This window comes from Carya illinoinensis, chromosome 4 (assembly GCF_018687715.1).
Source record: "Carya illinoinensis cultivar Pawnee chromosome 4, C.illinoinensisPawnee_v1, whole genome shotgun sequence".
Classification (NCBI taxonomy): domain Eukaryota; kingdom Viridiplantae; phylum Streptophyta; class Magnoliopsida; order Fagales; family Juglandaceae; genus Carya; species Carya illinoinensis.
The window spans coordinates 5,163,619-5,184,459 of NC_056755.1; the positions used below are offsets into that span (position 1 = coordinate 5,163,619).

General features: G+C 34.6%; 1 long non-coding RNA gene and 1 pseudogene across 3 annotated transcripts; both read right to left on the reverse strand.

The window, feature by feature from the left end:
- Nucleotides 1-1,349: 1,349 nt before the first annotated feature.
- LOC122307494 lies at nucleotides 1,350-2,038 on the reverse strand (annotated as a pseudogene).
- Nucleotides 2,039-14,807: 12,769 nt separating this feature from the next.
- LOC122306581 lies at nucleotides 14,808-19,109 on the reverse strand. Of its 3 annotated transcripts, none has more exons than XR_006241476.1 (5): nucleotides 18,912-19,109; nucleotides 17,589-17,666; nucleotides 16,404-16,472; nucleotides 16,085-16,168; nucleotides 14,808-15,052 (listed from the first exon to the last, which is right to left on the reverse strand). It is a non-coding gene; the product is annotated as an uncharacterized LOC122306581 (long non-coding RNA). The 3 variants fall into 3 exon arrangements; XR_006241474.1 differs by having other exon boundaries at nucleotides 17,589-18,401; XR_006241475.1 differs by lacking the exons at nucleotides 17,589-17,666; nucleotides 18,912-19,109 and adding an exon at nucleotides 16,794-17,154.
- Nucleotides 19,110-20,841: the final 1,732 nt, after the last annotated feature.

Below are 20,841 nucleotides of genomic sequence, written 5' to 3' on the forward strand. Positions count from 1 at the left end.
TAATAGTCAATTGTCCCCATCGATCTACAATCTCTTCCATTGTAAGAACGTAAACCCACCAGTTACATGCTCACACACATCAAATTTCACCACCTTTGCTTCAGAGAGAGAGAGAGAGAGGAGACTCATTCCTAATAAGTATTAATATATAACACATGTTGTTATATATAAGTAAAAATGATAAGTACACAACATTTTGCTAATTCAATATTAATATCCTTACTCCCAAATTAATAATATGGGTATTCATTCACCTGAGATCATGTGTAGCGCTACAATCTAGTCACTCATGCGCTTGACATAATTCTCCAATTAACGTGCGAGTGGAATCAATTAGGCCGAAGGGGTCTGGTCCCTTGAACTTCTTAAAAAAGCAACCATCTCTCAAACATCGCACGATATCACATGCAGTGCGCGCTCTCCCAGAGATGATCGGGGTCTTTCAAGTTATATTTATTTAAAGGAGAATATTCTAATCACAAATAAATTACAAAAAAATAATTTTATGAATTGATGTGATTTAATATAATTCATTACACTGTAAAATTATATTTATTGTAAAGTAAATATTACATAATCGATAAAATCACATTTGTTTGTATAATTATTTTATATAAGTTGTTCTTAGATATGGTCGTATAAGGTGAAGGTAATTATTATTATTATTATAATATAAATGAAAGTATTAGATCAAGATTGTCTACCGACCAGCACACATCCTAGGACGTGGTAATCCTTAATGAATAGCTACAATCATGTGCTCATCCACTTAATTAATTTAGAAATTTCCATAAAATAATTCTTTTTCAGCTTTGTTAACAAAATGTAACATATGATCAAGTCAACAAAGTTAAAAGAAATAGATAACTAAAATACTTTACAAAAGATAAAAAGATAAAAAGAGAAGTCTTGTCTCAACGACCTATATATAATAATATAAAAATTTTATTTGTAGTCACTTTTTTATATTTTTAATACATTCTATTAATGTGATTAGTTGCGTAACTTTTTTCCTGTAAAATAAATTTATCAAGTACTCACATTTATGAGAAAGCAACTCAAGGTGGGAGCAAAAGATCTAAATCCAATTCATAGGTATGCTCGCCGTCGGGATCTATTTTCTCCATGGCGTCATCTGCTTCCTTATGCCATTGCAATACGAAGACAAGCTTTTCCATCACGTCGTTCATGGTAGGTCGTTGGATCCCCTGATCACGCATGCAACTCTCTGCCACCTCCAAGTATACCTTGAAACAAGCTGGAGCTATCTTCCCCTTCAGATAGGGATCTATGATTTCGCCCATGCTCCCATTCTCAATGCATTTTTGGGCCCAGTTGGCCAAATTCCATTACTCCTCCTTCAGTTTGCGATTTAGTGCTTTTTGGGCACATAAAACTTCCAAGAGCACCATGCCTAAGGAGTACACATCGGATTTTTCAGTCAATTGTTGATGCCTTGCGTAATCCAAGTCCAAATACCCCTACGTACCCTTTACCATGGTACTGACCGCGGTGTTATCTACACCCTCTTTGGACAACTCAAAATCTGAAACCTTGGCCACCCATTTCGAGTCCAACAGAATATTGGTTTTCTTTACCTCACGGTGGATGATTGGCTTCTTTATGCCCGTGTGCAGGTAGTTCAGACCACACACCACTCCAATACAAATCTCTAGCCTCTGTTTCGAATTGAGGGGGGTGTTTTTGGTGTCATTGATGTGGTGGCGGAGCGTGCCGTTGGTTATGTAGTCATAGGCGAGGATCATCTCGCCATCATCGTTGCAGTATTCAATAGGAGAGACAAGGTGGACATGGCGAAGTTGAGAGAGCATCTCGATCTCTGTCAAGAACTTGTGATGACCTTGCTTTGACTTCGGGTTCAAGTGCTTGATTGCCACAGTCTCGGTACCCTCTTTAACAAGGCCCTTATATACATTGCCAAAACCTCCATCGCTAATAATTAACTCTTCGTGGAATAAAGAGAGACACAAATGATTTACGCGGTTAGGCATAATACTTACGTTCACAGGTTGTTTGGGAGCAAAATCCACTATGATAGGTGATTTTACAATCTCTCATAGCTCATATATCGCTTACTACAATGGAGGAATTTAGTTTAAGCGTAGAGAAGTTGTGGTGAGTCTGGGCGTAGGGAGCTTTTGTCTAGAGAACTTGTGGAGAGAACTTGTGTGTCGAATTTATGGAGAGGCTTTGCCTTATATAAAGGTCTATTTCCTTGGAGTGATTGGATTCAACTTGTCTTGTGAAGCTTTTTCTTTTTAGAAGTCTAAGTCTCTTTCCTTTTAGGAGCTTGAGTCAACATGTCCTATCTTTTCTTGACTTTTTCTCTTAGCTTAATTTTTGATCTTATCCTGAGGTTAAATTATAGGCTATTGATTTGACCCCTATAGTGCCATTTCTAACAATGTCAACTTAAACACTAATGATGTGGATTGATGGAGAAGGAACTTAAAAATCACTCTCATTAAAGAAAGAAGATGCCCACAAATCTATTGGGAGAAATCAATTACCGATTCGAAATAATCAAATCAATCACTAAATAACGAAAGTAATTTTCTCTCACTTTATGTAAACTTGTTTGGAAGTAATTAAATAGAGCACAATATAAATCAAAACCACACGTACAAAGACAAACAACTTTTATGTGGAAAGCCTCTTTGGTGTTGGAGGAAAAACCACAGGCCGTAGTCCACCCAAATCTCCACTATCAACTAATAATGAGTATACAATTGCCCTTTCTAGATAGAACTAAAGACATACAAATAATTGGCCTGGCACCTTCCCCAAATACAACATTTCTTTGTTTTAGGATCTCGTTTTCCCTTAAAAGAGTCTCTACCTGTAATGCCATCCCCTTCATCCTTTCCTCCATCTTTACAAACTTTCCCTTCATGTTGGTTGAAATAGCATCCTGATCGCAAGTCACTTGAGAATGCATTGTGGTGGGCATATGAAAGGCATGTTGATGTTATTTAGACTGAAAGATATAGTCGATCCCATAGATGGCGCCAACTGTTGAGTGAGGACATGTTTCGCACCCGCCCAATGTGTGGTTTAGTGGACCTACAAAAGAAGAAGAGTGAGGGCTACGTGTGTCTAGGACACTTTTGATGCCCAAGTTAGTAGTTCGTTGTGCTAGAAAGAGAGAAAAACCAGTGAATGAGTTGGGTGATGAAGATAAAGTTTGCTCTTGTTTACCTTTGTTTCAACTTTTATATCTTCCAACCTTGGGATTCTCGTGCCTAGTTCAGGAGATCATGCTGCTGAATTCAATGTGGCAACGCGCCCTAGTCAGGGGCAGGATCTCCCTTCAGGATTTCCTGCTGGTCTCCCATGTCGTCACATTCAATGTAGCTTCACTTCCCACGTATTATCTGGGCAGGGGTAGGCTTGCAACCCGATAGGTCACAATCGGGTTGTGCCTGACCCGACCCATCCCATTTAAAGAGGTAACCCGATCCAAACAGCCCCGATTAGAATAAAACCGGGTCGAACCCGTATGACCCAATCCTGCACTCTTTCTTCTTCAAACAAAAGTGTATCAAGATTTTTCAAAACACTTCATAAATTCTTCAAATATTCTTTTATTTGAATTACTAACCCTGTGAAGAACATTAACGAAACTTTCAACTCTTCTATTTCCTTTTATTTTTCAACTCTACGATTCCCTTTACCCCTTCCTCCCAATACTATCACCAATACTGCCACTTCCACTGCCATCTCTATCTTCGACCTCGAAAAGCTTCAATTCCTTGGCCATGGCAATGGTGGCACCGTCTACAAGGTCCACCACAAACACACCCATGATGTCTACACCCTCAAGGTCATTCACACGGACTCGAACCCCACCCTTCGCCGACAAGTTTTTTGGGAGATGGAGATCCTCTGACGCACTGACTCTCCCCATGTTGTCCACTGCCATGGTATATTCGAGAAGCCATTTGGAGACATCACGATTCTAGTGCATGGAGTACATGAACTTGGGTTCCCTCGAGTCATTTCTCAAGACCCATGGCAGAACTGAAAGAGGCTGCTCAAGACCCATGGAGTACATGAAGAGACTGGGAGAACTGAAAGAGACTGGCCTTCTTCTCAATATAAAGACGTAGAATCGAAGAAACTTGTGATGGCCCAATCGGACTGGGTAGATGGAGAAGCATCGCCAGGTTCAGAGAATGTGCAGATTTGGGCCAGGGGAGCAGCAACGGAAGGTCTATGGCGAAAGGTGATAGAGAATGCCAACAAAGAACGCCAATGGAGACAGCAACAAAGAACGCCACTGGCTAGGGTTTCTGCGGGCAGTGGGGAGAAGAGAAATGGGTTCGACGGTTTCAACTAAAGACAACCCGCTATTATATGTTGACTCGATGAACCCGTTTTTGTTTCGATTGGACGGATTGGTTAGTTTGACAAATTGGGCCCAAGGCCCTTTATGCATAGCCCTAAGCAGGGGTGTGCTAGTGTGAAAGCAATCAAATCATTCTTGTGCTGGTCTTGGGCCCACTCCTCCTTTGTCATAGGCCAAACTCTTTACATTCAATCCTTGGGTCTTTAAGAGTAAGACTGGCCCGGCCCAAAGGAAGTAAATATATCCCTCCAATAATGCAAACACACACACACACACACATATATATATATATATATATATAATCGATCGTGTGTGTTTGCATTATATATATAAAGTTAATGAGGGTAAATTTTAACATGTAATAACGATTTACATGGTTTTATATGCATAGCACTTCCAAGTACTGTAGCTACATATAGTACTGGTGTGAAAATTTGGTAACATGGCACAACTTCGATCATCAGATCTTGGCGCTGTGTGCCATTTGTCAATTTCTGGAAGTTTTAGATTAATGCAATGTACGTACGTATTATTTTTATAGTTTTGAGGGCAAAATGTAAAAATATACTTAGTTTTTGAAAATTATATTCAGCTATTTAACCTTTTTTTTTCTTTTTCTAAATCTTCTTTGTGCTCTCCAAAATTGTAGTATGTGGAAGAAGACTGATTTGATTTTCAAAGAAATCTAACAACCTCGAAATCAAATCCCTCGATATGGTGTCGGCCGGGCAATTTATATTCACGGGGGTTCCTTTGTAGATAAACAAGAAAATAATATTGGATACGGCCAGACTCATGATACGAAATATCACAAGTTGGAAGTTATATAATTTCAATAAATAAATATAGATCCCACTAATTAACAGTACCATGAACGAAACTACTTATAAGTAGCGAGACTAAGTTTAAAGATAATTAATATGAAAACTAACTTTAATTTGATCATGGGATTTAATTAAATCATAAAACAAGTAGAACATTGGTTAATTAATAATACCAGCTCATCAAGACTACTTCTAAATGGCAGACTAATGGATTCATATCGTAATCACAATTGCAATAAAGTAATCAGGGAGGGCTCCCCCCGTCATGAGTGTACGTAAAAATGGGATCGAGAGCCTAGACGAAATATTATTCATGTTCATCATCCGTTACAACAACTAGTACCGATCCCTCTTATAATTAATTCCTATCCACCAACACCTGTTAATTATTAATAATAATATATTAAAGCCATATATATATGCATGATCATCATTGAGGAAATTGCGAATTTATTTATTCTCCAATAAAAACATGATACATTAACTAAAACACTTGCACACATACATATAACACCGACTCTTCACCATCCCTGCAATTGCATGCAGTCAGTAATTTATTTATATTTATACATGAACATGCATCTTCAAACAAAATTACATATAATTAAACATATATATAAAGAAGACACAAAACCCGGATAAAACACATCAATGCCAGGATTCAGATCACTTGGGCTGCTTAGAATTTTAACATTCACGTTTGTAGGAGCTTTTACATTCCACTTTATGGCCGTTTCCCTTTCCCGAGCCGTTAATGCAACTAGAATATTTCGGGTTATCGTTTGGTCTCCCACAAGCAATTGCTGGAATATTGGGATTTTTGGATCTGGTGGTTGGACTTGTCGTTGCCGGATTAGTACCAAGAATCCGACTGATGTAGGGGTTCATCAGGAATTCCAGCTCCAAGTCGTCCTCCATGATCAGGCATTCTTCGAGGCGGCCATTGCACCCGAAAGTGGTGTTGCTCTTAACAAGGATGCCGACGGCAGCACCACCACTACAAGAATTAGCATTAAGGAGAAGGAGGATCAGCATCGCAATGAATGAAAGAGAGTAATGCATCCCTCCCTTCCTGTTGTAGTACACGGCCTCCATTTCAGTACGTATTCCTTAATTTTTATTTTTAACTCAAGTCCCTTTATTAGCTGCTGATCTCAGTAGTACTCCACCACCCACAGCTCCCATTCACTGCATGTGTGCGTACGTTGAGAGGCGCATATATACAGATATACACACACCAGCTTTATTAAGGGATCGTGCCATATATTGCGCTTTATTCTCTGTTTTTTTTTTTTTTTTCCCTGTAAAAATAAATAATAAAAAATTAGCCACCGATTGACAACTTTTTTGATAAGCTATATATGAATCACTTTCATCATACACGTATTGAAATCGCTTGTATTAATTTTCAATTTGACCGATCGATCGACGAAATTTACTCTATAAAATTTTCAATAATATTTTATATGATATTTTATAATTATTTTTAAATAGTTATATAAATTGGAAACAAGTAATCATGTAAGTTTCTTCCAACTAATTATAACTAATTATATAATTTGAAAATACAATAATGCGTCATTTTAATAGTTTATAAGTGCAAATTAAAAGTCAAAAATAGTACTTGTAGTTTTTAAAACTTATATTAATTAGTTCCAATTTTAGCTTTTACATGAGGTCATCGAGGTGGGTCACATCTGTTCTCTTTTTTCGTTTTTTGCTTTTTCTCTTTATTCCTACTTGGTAAATTGGCTGACAATATTAACTGAAAAAAATTTATATAACTTTTTACTATTTACATAACTTTTACACATCACATTTTTTTAATTTTTATTATTTTATTATTTTATCAAATATTTAACATATGAATAATGAATAGAAGAATTGAATTAATTTAAGAAAAATAAACTTTAAAAAAATATTAAAAATTAAAAAAAAATAGTATATGGAGGTTGGGAAGTTGTGTAGCATTTCTCTATTAACTGGGCCATGAGGCCCCTTAATTTGGATCGGGGATAAACGACTGGATAAAAATAGTGGATACAATTAATCATATTCACATAATTTTACGTCGAGAATATAATCTCAATAAATATAGATAAAAAGTAATGATAAGGTTATAACATGGCTTAATAAGCTTCAAGGTGTTACGCATAAAGTATTATCTTCTCTCCCCACGTTATTGCTGAGTTTCTTGATCTGCGACGGGAGCCCGGTGCATATCTTGCAGCACCAGCACCAGAGAACAGCGACTGCACCATCTAGAGAGGACACACCAGTCGCATCCTCATCGCCAGCATCGGATGTACATACCGCAGAGCTGGATGCTGGCTCGGATGATAGTGAGAGCCGCGTTGAGGTACCTGATGATGGTCTCACAGACGATCAGGTTCGTGACATTGTGCGAGAGCCTTCGGCTCCTCCATATGATGGCAGTAAAGTGATCCAATAGGCCGACTGTATAGCATTTTTCAGAATGCTTAATCTGATTGTCGGATATAATATTGATCTGAAAAAACACAAGACTGATTTCGGGATCGAGCTGGCCAGATTTTTATTACGGTTAACATAGGGGGAGCCGATTGATCTGGCATTATATTTCTTCCCCGTATTCGATCAGAGTCATGCTATTCGGGTGGAGGTAGTCTACCATTTGCACTGCTGATATCTAACCTCCTACTTCAATCGGGGGTTCAAGTGACTTCGACTGAGCGGAGGACACCACAGATGGGGCCCGTTAACAGAATCACATTCAGCAAGAGCAGGGGTCACTTGCCGAAGACTCATGCAGTACAGGATCAACCTCCGCCTACTGATCCAGCTTCTACTACTGCAGCCCTTATTGAGAGACAGCCTGCTGGGGCTACTCCAGATGAGGTACGAGCTATATTGGTGGAGCACCGCCAAATTATATTCAGGGACTTCATTCAGCCCATCATGGATAAGTTTAAGGACGTGGAAGGACGCTTACATACCTTACAGGAGGATTTTGATTTACTTAATAAATACATATTGTTAGTTATTATTTTACTTTTTTTATGTTGTATAGAACGTCTAACTCTTTTTGGGATTTAATTAATGTATGATTTTTATTTTTAGTGTTTGCTAGCCTCTTTATTGTTAATTATATTTTCTTCTCATTATACTTAATGTTCACGATAATTGAAAAAATGACACTATCTTTAAAGTAATATTTATTTAACTAAAATATTTTTAAAATAATTACATAAAATTAATTTATGAATTTGTAAATATTTTAATTCATTGTAAATCATAATATATAATATATAGAAATTTTTATTTACTTTGAAAATGATAAAAAATTAATAGAAAAAATATGTATTATTACAATTTTAACAATATGTCTTTTCAATTAAATAATACCGTTCAAACGAATTAATACTAATTCGAACAGATTATAGTGCATTCGAATAGATTAATTATCTGTTCGAATTAAATTTTATTAGTTCGAATGGTTTCGATTTTTTGAGACAATCTAATTCGTCCCAGAATCTCCGGTTCGAACTAATATTTATTAGTTCGAATGGATTTATAAGGTTCTCCCTATTTCGAGAAAAAATTTAAATTTCGTCTCTGAAAAGTATCTTTAGGGAGGAAATTTATTTCGTCCATAACAAATTTCGTCCCTAAAAAGAAAATTTCTTGTAGTGAACACCTGTTAATTAATAATATATTACAGCCATATAGATATATATGTATGCATTATCATCATTGAGGAAATTGTGAATTTATTTATTCTCCAATAAAACATGATACATTAATTAAAACACTTGCACACATACATATAACACCGAATCATCACCATCCGGATCTCTGCAATTGCACGTAGGCAGTAATTTATTTGAGTAATATTACCTACAGTTACTTTTGCGTACTTTATGCGCATTTTATTTATGTGATTGATTGTATCAATTTTTTTTAATACCCAACCAATCATATCAATGAAGTGTGCAAAAAATACGTAAAAATGACTGTACATAAAATTTTTGAATTTATTTATATAGATACACAAACATCTTTAAACAAAATTACAAATAATTAAACATATATATAATTAAGAAGACGCAAGACATGAACAAAACACATCAATGCCAGGATTCAGATCACCTGGGCTGGTGAGGTTACGGACAATTACGTTTGTACCGCCCACATTTCTCACTGTTTCCATTTCCCCCGGCGGGAGCAATGCAATGAGAATACGGGTCACCGTTGTTCCCACAAGGAACTGCTGGTTTATTGGGCTGCTTGGATCCGGCAGTTGGACTTTGTGTTGGCGGAGTAGTACTACCAAGAATCTGATTGATGTAGGGGTTCATCAGGAATTCCAACTCCAAGTCGTCCTCCATGATCAAGCATTCTTTGAGGCGGCCATTGCACCCAAAAGTGGTGTTGCTCTTAACAAGCTGGATGCCGACGGCAGCACCCCCACTACAAGAATTAACATTGAGGAGAAGGAGGATCAGCATCGCAATGAGTGCAAAAGGGTAATGCATCCCTCCCTTTCTACTACAAAACGAGAGTAACACTCTTCGAAGGACCAAGTGAAGAAGGACTTTACCCCATTTGTTTGTCTCAAAGTTCTCAAACTTTCTCAAATAAGATTCGGCCTCATGTTGCTCTTGTAGGAATCAAAACTTCCATAGATGCCTGTCATGCTCATCTCGGCCATCCATCCCTACAAGTCACCAACAACATCATCAACTCTTTTGGTCTTCCAATTTCTGGAAAAACTCAATGTGAATTTTGTTTGTTTATCTTGTAGACTAGGAAAGAGTACTCAATTGGCTTTTGTTCTCTCAGACAGGATATCTAAATTTCCTCTAATGGTATTCATCATTGATTCACATGTCCTTATACTTTCCAACAAAACGATATTACTGAAAGAACATATAGGCATATAATGGACATGGGATTATCTATGCTTGCTCAATGCAATCTTCCTAAAACATTTTGGGTCGATGCCTTTTCAACAACAGTTTTTCTTATAAATCATTTTCCCACAATTGTGTTACAAAACAAATCTCCTTATCATGTTCTTTTTGGAAAGGCACCTAATTATACTAAAACTCATGTGTTTGGCTGCGCTATTACTTCGTCCCTACACTCAAGATAAATTAGCCTATATGAGTAAAGTTTGGATCTTGTTAGGTTATTCATCTCAGCATAATGGGTACAAGTGTTATGATCCCATATCAAAGAAAACTTATCTCTTTAGGTTGTTGTGTTTGATGAACATGTTTATCCTGCCAGAGAGTCCTCTATTACTCAGCCTTGGAGTAGTGATACACCTGAGCAAAGTCCTTTGCTAATCCTTCCCCAATCTGGACCAACATAACCTGCAATACCATCCACAACCTAAGTTTCCGTCCTGAACACAAATGAACTATCTCATGATCTACCTTAACAGAATGATTTTCAATCCCTTCCTAACACAGCCACCACACGACAGGCCTTGCCCATTGAAACTTGCATAGTCACAAGATCCCAAACAGGTTCTTCACGATCCAAACAATACACTGGTTATCATCTCTTCTATGCCTCTAAACATCCCATTAAGGCCCTTCACACTGTGGTTGAAATTTTTGAACCATCATGCTACTCACATGATGTTACTTCCTGTGATTAGCGCATGGCAATGCAGGAGGAATATCAAGCTTTAATGGACAATGGAACTTGGGAGTTAGTTCCACAACTTCTAAATCGAAAGATCATTCCGGTATGCTGGGTTTACAAAATTAAGCAAACTTCATCTAGGGCCATTGAACGGTATAAAGCAAGGCTAGTTGCAAAGGGGTTTCATCAGACCTCTGGGATGGACTTTTTTGAGACATTCAATCTCGTTATCAAGCCAGCTATAGTTCAGATTGTGTTGACACTTGCAGTACACTTTGGGTGGCAAATTAAGAAATTAGATGTGTCTAATGCTCTTCTTAATGGCACCTTACAGGAAGAGGTTTATGTTGAACAACCACAAGGTTTTCAAAACTCAGATTTTCGAGACCACATTAGTTACCTTCGGAAGACACTTTATGGACTTCGATACGCTCCTAGAGCATGGTATCTACGGCTATCATAGAGCTTATTGGCGTTGGGATTTGTTGCCTCACAAGTGGATACATCTTTGTTCACTTATCACAAGAATGGGACATGCATCTACTTTCTTATATATGTAGATGATCTACTCGTCACTGGAAATAATTCAAATTTTATTGAGGCTCAGTCACCAAACTTCAGGCAGAGTTCAAATTAAAAGAGTTGGGTTCTCTCGGTTACTTCTTGGGAATAGAGGCAAGTCGTGACAGCAAAAGTTTGCATCTAAGGTAAACAAAGTACATCTTGGATATCTTGCACCTTAGCAAGATGGTGGGAGCAAAACCTTATAGTGCTCCATGTGTCTATAGCCCCAAGTTATCAGCTCTATCAGGTGATCCTTTTAAAGACATTACTTAATATCGGCAACTTGTGGGAGCACTTTAGTATTGCACATTAACTAGGCCAGATATCGCATACACTGTGAACCAGTTTGATTAAATAATTACAAGATTGATATCTAATCAATTTGTTCAAGTGAATTGGTATACAATTTCGTGAATACACAAGGATATATTAGGAATTTCATTTATGTCGTTTCTATTTTCTAATTCTTGTGGGAGTCATATGTTTAATGTTTGAGGATCATCTTGTTGAATTTGTTCTACCATGCCCATATCAAGAACTTGTTTACATTTGATTGCCGAATTTAGTGACGACACTCATTTTTTTCCCCTTGATCATCATATGTTAAATCCCTCGAGTTTTGACCTCTTGAGAAGGATGATATAGTGCATTTGTTCAGTTAGAACCATCTAAATTTAAACGTGAAGCTGAACCTGTGTTTGTGTGCGTGTTGGTAGATTTTTATGCTTTTTATCATATTTCAAAGCATATATTAGCTTTGTGCCGTTTATACTTAATTGATGATGCTTCTTTTCAGTTCTCTGTGCACAGCACTTGGACCATGGTTGTTTTCTTCTGCCAGTGAAAGGGTAGTAGCTCGTTTGAGAAAAGACTTATTCAGTCACCTTTTCCATCAGGTTAGAACCATTAGTTCTCAAATTTAGAAAAACCTGGAGCAGCTATTTTTAAGATACAAAAGTACTCAGAAACACACATATTGAACACCAATTTCTAAAATACTCTACTGATTGTTATATTGGGGTTTATCAGAGTATAAGTTTTTCATCTAGCATACGTGTTCAACAGTTCAAACTGTGAATAGTGTGAGTTCCAAATTAATGTGCCGGCCGGGTTGAGCCATGTTATAAACAATGAAATTCAATTTTAGAAAATATTTATGAACCCTGTTGTCCCTTCTTTTTTTTTCTTAATAAATGAAAACCTGTGGTTATCTTACTAGTATTGATGAGTTATTTCACAAAGACTTGCCATGGTAAGGAAGAAGGGCCGAATACGCTTTGACATGGTTGATCCTACATTGTGATACAGGAAATAGCATTCTTTGATGTCATTAATCGAACTGGAGAAGTCCTAAGCAGGCTATCTGAAGACACAGATCATAAAGAATGTTGCAACTACCAATCTTTCTGAGGCACTCCGAAATTTGACAACTGCGTTAATTGGCATTGCCTTCATGTTCTCGTGATCTTCATGGAAGTTAACATGTAAGTGATATTTTTGTTTACTTGCACCAATGCTTGCTAGTCTAGTATCTATGCTTCTTATTGGAATATATATATATATATATATTCCCTGCTCGGTGTTGGTTTTGGCCGTAGTGCCAGTCATTTCGATCGGTTGCTGTTCGGAAATTTGGGCGCTATCTTCGCGAACTTTCACATGCAACTCAAGCTGCAGCTGCCTCAATTGCACGCAGGTGTGTAGGCTAAGCAAAATATTACATTTTATATGCTATTTAATTATTTTTGAATTGCTCATTGCATACTACGTACTGGAAACCATGCGATGTGATTTTTTGCGCATTTAATATTTTCAAAGTCAAAGTGGAATAAAAAGGAAGTCTAGAAGGTAATTTAAGAGGTTCAAGCGCAGTTTTAGATAAGTAGAACAGCCAGGTAAGTCATTATTAGGAAATTGTTGGCCAATTTTTTTAATTCATAAGTGATCTTTTTCCTGAGCAATATTGACTCTTAGGAATCTTTTGGCGCCATTCGAACGGTCAGATCATTTATCTGTTCCTTTTTACTGTTTCTTTTTCTGTTTATCCCTTACCCTTGGTATGGTGTCGGCCGGACAATATATTTTCACGGGGTTTCTTTGTAGATAAAAAATTAAAGAATATTGGATACGAACGGCTAGACTCATGATATGAATCACTAGTTGGAAGTTATATATATCTTTATTTATATATAAAGTATCTATTTAATGAAATTTTGTTGGTTTAACAATTTTGGTTATTTTAACGTTAAAATTAACGTCGTTAGTTGTATGAATAAATTAAAGTGACTCTCTTTTTTTTTAAAAGTTCTTATTTTTTTTAATTTCTCTCCTAATCACTTATGAATAAATTTATAATTATCAAAATTCATGCTATCAATCTTGAAATCCATGCATTGATGATTATTTATCTAAGAGGTATATTAGATATATATATTATATTATATTATATATATATATATATTATATTATATTATATATATATATAAATTTTATAAATATAGATTCTATATTCTATTATATATATATATGATATTTTATATAAATTATATATAAATTTATATATGTGATTTAAAATTTCTATTCATTCCTTATATAAATAAAGATAAATGTAAAATAATTAAGTTTAAATCTATTACCAACTACATTTACGAATACAATTATTTTAATAAAATATTATTTATTTATCAATTTAAATTCATTATGAAACATTAAAATCAAATAATAATATCTTATAAAAACCTAAGTATTTGATTTTTTTTATAAAAATTATATCACTTTTTAAAAATAATTGCTTTATTAAATTAAGAAAATGTGCTCTACACGTTAATTTACTGTTAACGGTTTATCTCCTACGCTATACAGTTTTGATTCAAGGTTCGGTTTTTTTTTTTTTTCACGTATTTGTTGTTTCCAGCCGTACTCAAGAGCACATGCAGTAGTAAATAATAAGATTTTAATTCTAAATGCTTCAAAACTGATTTAAGTCTATCTTACTATTTGATATTAGAAATTATATTTTTTTTGTCTAAAATATTACATTAATAATAAAAAAAAATTCCTTAATAAAAATAATATTAATTCTTAAAAATAATATTTCTATATACTAGACAAACGTCGCTTGGACATTATCAACTACTATTAATCTCAATAAATATATATAGATCCTACTAAACAGTATGAACGAAACTAATTATAAGTAGCCAGACCAAGTTTAAAGATTAATTAATATGAAAACTAACTTTCATTTGATGATGGGTTTACATTAAATCATAAAACAATTAGAAACTTTCGATCACCCAGACAGCAAAAATATTATTCTTGGTTAATTAATATTTAAGCCACCATTTTTATGACCATTTATGTTGTGTCCGTTTCAAATCCATTATATAATAATTTAGAATCTTGAAGGAAAACAGTGCCAAATTATAATTATATCCCGTTAGTGACCAAATGTGTTGTCTGTTTGAATTCCATTAATATAATAACTCAAATTTTTGAAGAAAAATAGTGCCAAATTAATTAGGCAGGGATACTATTGTCTTTTCCTATAAATTATAATGACAAAAAATTATAATAAGTTACAATTTTGAAAGACTACAGTCCCATTTCTTCTTATTTTTCCCCTTCTGTACGTGTGCCAGCTATTGCATTGGAATGGAAGCTGCAACCAGAGAGAAAATATAAGTTAAAAATCTGTGGAGGCAGATTTTAATCAAATGTAATAGAAATTTGTATTAAGTTTTTATAATATACAGTATAACTTATAATTTGTGATAAGTTATCTGTTATGTCCATGTGTGTAGGCAGGGAGAAATTAGTAAATTTCAATCACTTGATGAGGCAGCCGAATGGCCAAGCAGTGCAGCAGTCATATTCAAAGTTTGAATACCAAAAGACATTTCGTAGGAACCCAATAGCCATTGAAAGGGGTTTAAGAAAACCCTTCTATTACTTTCAGTGCAATGGTGCTAACATTTGAAAAGTGACTGATCCCTTCTATTACTTTCAGTGCATTGGTGCTACGGTTTCCTTGGTTTGAAGGAAGATTGAAAAGTGAGTAACTTTCTTTTGTGTGTTTATAATATAAGTTTATCCATGCATTACATATGTTTTTTCATATTTCTAAGAAATGAACTAACTGATACCATGAAATCATGGAATTCATAAAACTTATTAAAAAACCTATCACAAAACTGAATTCAGAAAACTTATTCACGCTCACTCTCTCTATCAAATCAGGTGCGGTGAAATAGTGCAGTGGTGCAAAGGTTTGAAGGTACATTAAAAAGGTCAGTTTTACTGCCTTTTCTGTGTTTATATTATATATAATTTATCTATGGATTACATCAATCTGTAAGTTTTATACTACTAGATTACTGCATTTTAATAATCTCTAAGTTTTATGATGTAATGAAACTGACCACTAAAACATCAATTCCAATGGGCAGACCACTAAAACATCAATTGCTTGCCAACAGGAAGGAAACAAAACTGTACATTACTACACAAGCTTGATTGAATGGAATAGATGCATCTGGCACAATTTGAATCCAATATTGTACAGAACCAAATGTAGAAAAAAAAGCATGCGTCTTTATAAAACTACATCAACAACTCAAATAATGGCAAATTTAATCTTTTTTTTTTCCTGCAAGTAGAAAGTGTAGATTTTTATGGGTTTATAGATCCAAACCTTGTAAAAGGCACCAAAGCCCTCCTCCTTAAGCATGGTCCTCGCCACTTGGGCTGCTGATCCCTAACCCAATTGAATCCTCACCTACACAAATCCAAACACAAACAAACAAACAAAATCACAAATCTATAACACATTTAAACGTACTACACCACTGAAGAGAGAGGAAAAATTCCAGGGAAAAAGACCATTGAATCATAGATCTGAAACCCCGTAAGAGAATCCAATTTACAAACAAAAAGATCATAACTTTCTGATGGATGTTAGTAAAAATAGAGAATAAAAACATGGAAACTGATCTATACAGAACGTGACGCACCTTGATCATATCAATGGGTTGGATGACGCATGTAGTGAGCATACAAGATGTTCCACCATTAACGAAGGGCTTCACGGTAAAAAAAAAAAAAAAACCATCAAACGACCAAAAAAAAAGCATCTATTTTAAAAAAAAATGAAATGAGAACCAAAAAACATCCACTCGATTGAACAAAAAATGTGAAAAAAAAAAACCCAAAGACAAAACTCAAAACATGCAAACCCATGTTTAACATAAGAAGCTCTAGGATCTAAAAAATAAAATGAAAACTAAAAGATCTAAATGAACACATATAGATCAGATGTTGTTTTGAAAAATAAAAAATAAAAAAAAGAGAGCTTCTAAGCGGGAGAGAAAGAAAGAGGTGTAAAATAAGTTAAGGTTTTTGACTTGCTTCTTAACTCCTTCTCAAGATGAAAAAAAGAGGGCTGAAAATGGGTTTAGAGAAAGAAATACAGTCTGCCATCGAGATCATTGAAATATAGGGAGAAAGAAAGAGATCTAGACGGAAGATGAAGTTGTTTGAGAGAGAGAGAGAGAGATCGAAAGAGAGGTGGGGAGAGAGAGGAAGGGAAATCAGAATTAGACAAGGAGAGAAGTTTTTGTGGGCGTAAAACTGATTTGAAAAAAAATATTCCTACCAAGATATCACCATCATGCAAGCTGTAAAGCACCTTGAAAACAACAAATTTATAACTTTACACCTATTTAGTTTTACTCAAAAGATAACTAGAAAAGATAGGATTAGTAGTACATATAGAACTCGCCAAACTGACTTGCCACTTGCCACCATTTCACACTCTCGCTGAGCTCATCCTCAACACATGTCAATGAAGCTGGTGTTTCATAATTTTTTAAAATAATTTTTTAAGAATTAAATTATTTAATCATCTAATTAGAATAAAAATTTTATTATTGGGATTAACTATATGTACCAAACAAATTGCTCTACCCTGCCAGCTTTTATTATTTTAAATATCATATATGCATATAGGAAGTGAAATCAGAATTAGACAAGGAGAGAAGTTTTTGTGGGCGTAAAACTGATTTGAAAAAAAATATCCCTGCCAAGATATCACCATCATGCAAGCTGTAAAGCACCTTGAAAATGACAAATTTATAACTTTACACCTATTTAGTTTTACTCAAAAGAAAACTAGAAAAGATAGGATTAGTAGTACATACAGAACTCGCCAAACTGACTTGCCACTTGCCACCATTTCACCCTCTCGCTGAGCTCATCCTCAACACATGTCAATGAAGCTGGTGTTTCATAATTTTTTAAAATAATTTTTTAAGAATTAAATTATTTAATCATCTAATTAGAATAAAAATTTTATTATTGGGATTAACTATATGTACCAAACAAATTGCTCTACACTGCCAGCTTTTATTATTTAAAATATCATATATGCATATATATATACAAAGATTTAAGTGTACATACGATGCGAAGAAAATAAAAGATTTAAGTGTACGTATGTATAGTTGTTTTCTAAAAGGGTAGGTGTATCTGATAAATATGAATTAATGCATGAGGAAAAGTTATTTCAATTAGCTATGCAGCAGCAATATGCTGCGTATGTACAGATCAGACCATCAATTTTAAGCTTATCCACCAATAGGTCTAAAATATTAGACTTACAACTGTTCCCTAACAAAGGTCAGAGAGTCCATTTTCAAGGGTGCCAGCCTACGTCAAGGTGGCCTTTGGATTCTTTATATTTGCGTCGGTTTGAAGGAGGGTATTTTAGTATTTTGAAGGATTTGTGATCATGATGATGTGGTAGGGATATTTTCCCCATATTAATTTCACTTCACACAAATCTCTCTCTCGTCTTCCCGAGCTTTCTCTATGAACTCAAACCCCTTTCATTCGTCATGTAGCTCCTGGCAAAGAGAAAGGAACCACCTCTCTTGGTGAGCTTGAGATTCTTTTCCCCTTGCTGATAACCCCTACTCAGCCAACGTTAAACCGCAGTACCACCCCTTTGCAGCCTGAAAAAGGCATATATGTAAAACTTACATGGGAGAAGACCCATAATAATGCTTTAAACGCTTAACATTTGTGACCAAAATAGTGTCCACCGAGATATTGTTTGACTATGTCCAGCTGATGGATAGAGCAAACAAAGAAGCACATAAAGCAGTAGCACTTTCCTTGCCTTTCGCTAGATGCGCCACAATCCTTAATCCATTAAATTTATAAACCCCAAAGTCCACCCCCCCCCCCCTCCTCAAAATAAAATCAAAAGCCACTAGGAGAAAGAATAATACTGATCCGGAGAGACAAAATTCCAAACTTCTATTTGACGGTAAAAATTTACCCAAACTGATTGAATACTAACATATACTAATAATGAATTAATCGACAAACACAAGCAGCAAACCTAGGGTTAGCTTCTCGGAGAAAAACAACAAAAACTTATTTGTGTATCATAGCAACCAAATAGATAATGAAGAAAACATAAAATATTAAAAACAATTAGGCAGATAGAGTAAAAATACCAGTGCTGGTCCGAGAGTCGGCTCCGAGAACAACTCCTCCGTTGTAAGTGACGCCGATGATGGTCGTGCCCATGGAATGAGGGGCATTTAGATAGAGTTTGTTAAGATCCATATCTCAGATATTAGCGAAATCCCTAAGCGATGAAAAGATGAGCTCGCACCGATGCAGAGGAATCAAAGAGCTGGGAGACGAGAGAAAATAGTGGTTTTGGCTTTAGTGTTATATAAAACTGACTTCTTCCCCAAGTTAATTTCTTCTCTTTTTCCTCTCTCCTTATCTTTTTCTTTTAAAAAATTAATAACGAAAAAAGACACACACATGCATATATATGGTGTTTGTTAATAAATTTCATGTGGTTGTCAGTTGCTACTTTTTATTTATTCATCATGATTCTTGTTTAACTTTATGTATATGGACTTTGGATCCAGATAGGTGGCGGCATGCAATTATTAATTTATTAGAAAGTGGATCCAATGGGATCCATCTAGACATATCATCGATCATGATATGATCGATATTATCATCATGAAAAAAATGTTAAATCATTTGGAACTCTGGTTCTTTAAAGTTTGGACAGTCCGGATTGTCTTTTTCTGGAAATGATGATGTTCTCATCGATCGTCTATATATAATAATATGTATAGTCAAGTATACGTGTGGTGTAAAGTCTTTATGTATAATTTTTTAAAAATAAATACTATAAATACTTTTAATTTATAGTATTTTTGATGAAGATGTGAGTAAATTCGGTTTTTTATTTCCCCTATCAACCAAATCGGTGGGTGCATCCGAAAATTGAAAGATTGAAACGGCATTTTCTTCTTCATTGTTCCACAAACAATGACCCATCTAGCTCCTCTTCCACTGTCCCTATTACAGTACTACACCACGCGCTTATGTTCTCTTTTCACACTACAAGTACCAAAACTTAACGATTGACAACAAAAATAAAACATAAAAATAAAAATAAAAATATATGAGTGAGTATACTAGGTGGGTATTTTTTTCATGTGCCTTTGTTAGGATTAACTTTTAATATTAGGGGGGCCTCTCGTCGGAAGAAAAAGTCATATTATTTTTTTAATTTTATTCTTTTTAAATTAATTAATATATTCTACTTTTTACCCATATACTATATATTTGATAAGAGAAAAAAATAATAAAAACGATGTATGGTGAATAGTATAAAAATGATAGGTATAAGCTTTTATTATATAATTTTTAACTGGTTCTTACTAGGAATTTTTTGACAAAATCTATACCGAATTGACCCAAACTACCCCAAAGATGCATGATCCCAATTGGGAAATACAAGAATAAATAAAAATAAACTTCAAACAATGAATAAATTAATTTGAACTAATAATAATATTAAACTAATGTTAGATATAGTTAAATATTGTGAAAATATTGTGTGATTATTCTTAAACATTTTTTGTATGTGATATTAAAATATGCTTTTGTTAGATTCCAATTTCATTGTATTTTATCACTTGATTATTTATTTAATTGAGTGTAGGAAATAATTGTTATTTATTTCGTTCATGCTGCTTATGTAGAACTGTATATAACAGTTGAAACAATCATTTCCTTCATTAATATCTACTGAATGATTGATGCACATCTAGCTTTATTATTATTGTTATTATTATTATTATTATTATTATTTAGCTAAGTTCATATATATCCATTGATGACACACTAATATATAAATCCAAACACTTAATTTATATAAATTGAAAGATAGAAAATTTGAAAAGATAGTAATTAAAAATTTAAAAATTGTGTAAATTTAAATGATTTAGGTATAATAAAAAACCAATTGATTCAAATCATATGCCCCATTAATTGATTTATTTTCTCAAGACACAAATCATCCCTTTTTCTCTAAAAATTAACGATAAAAAACTAAAAATTCATAACATCAAA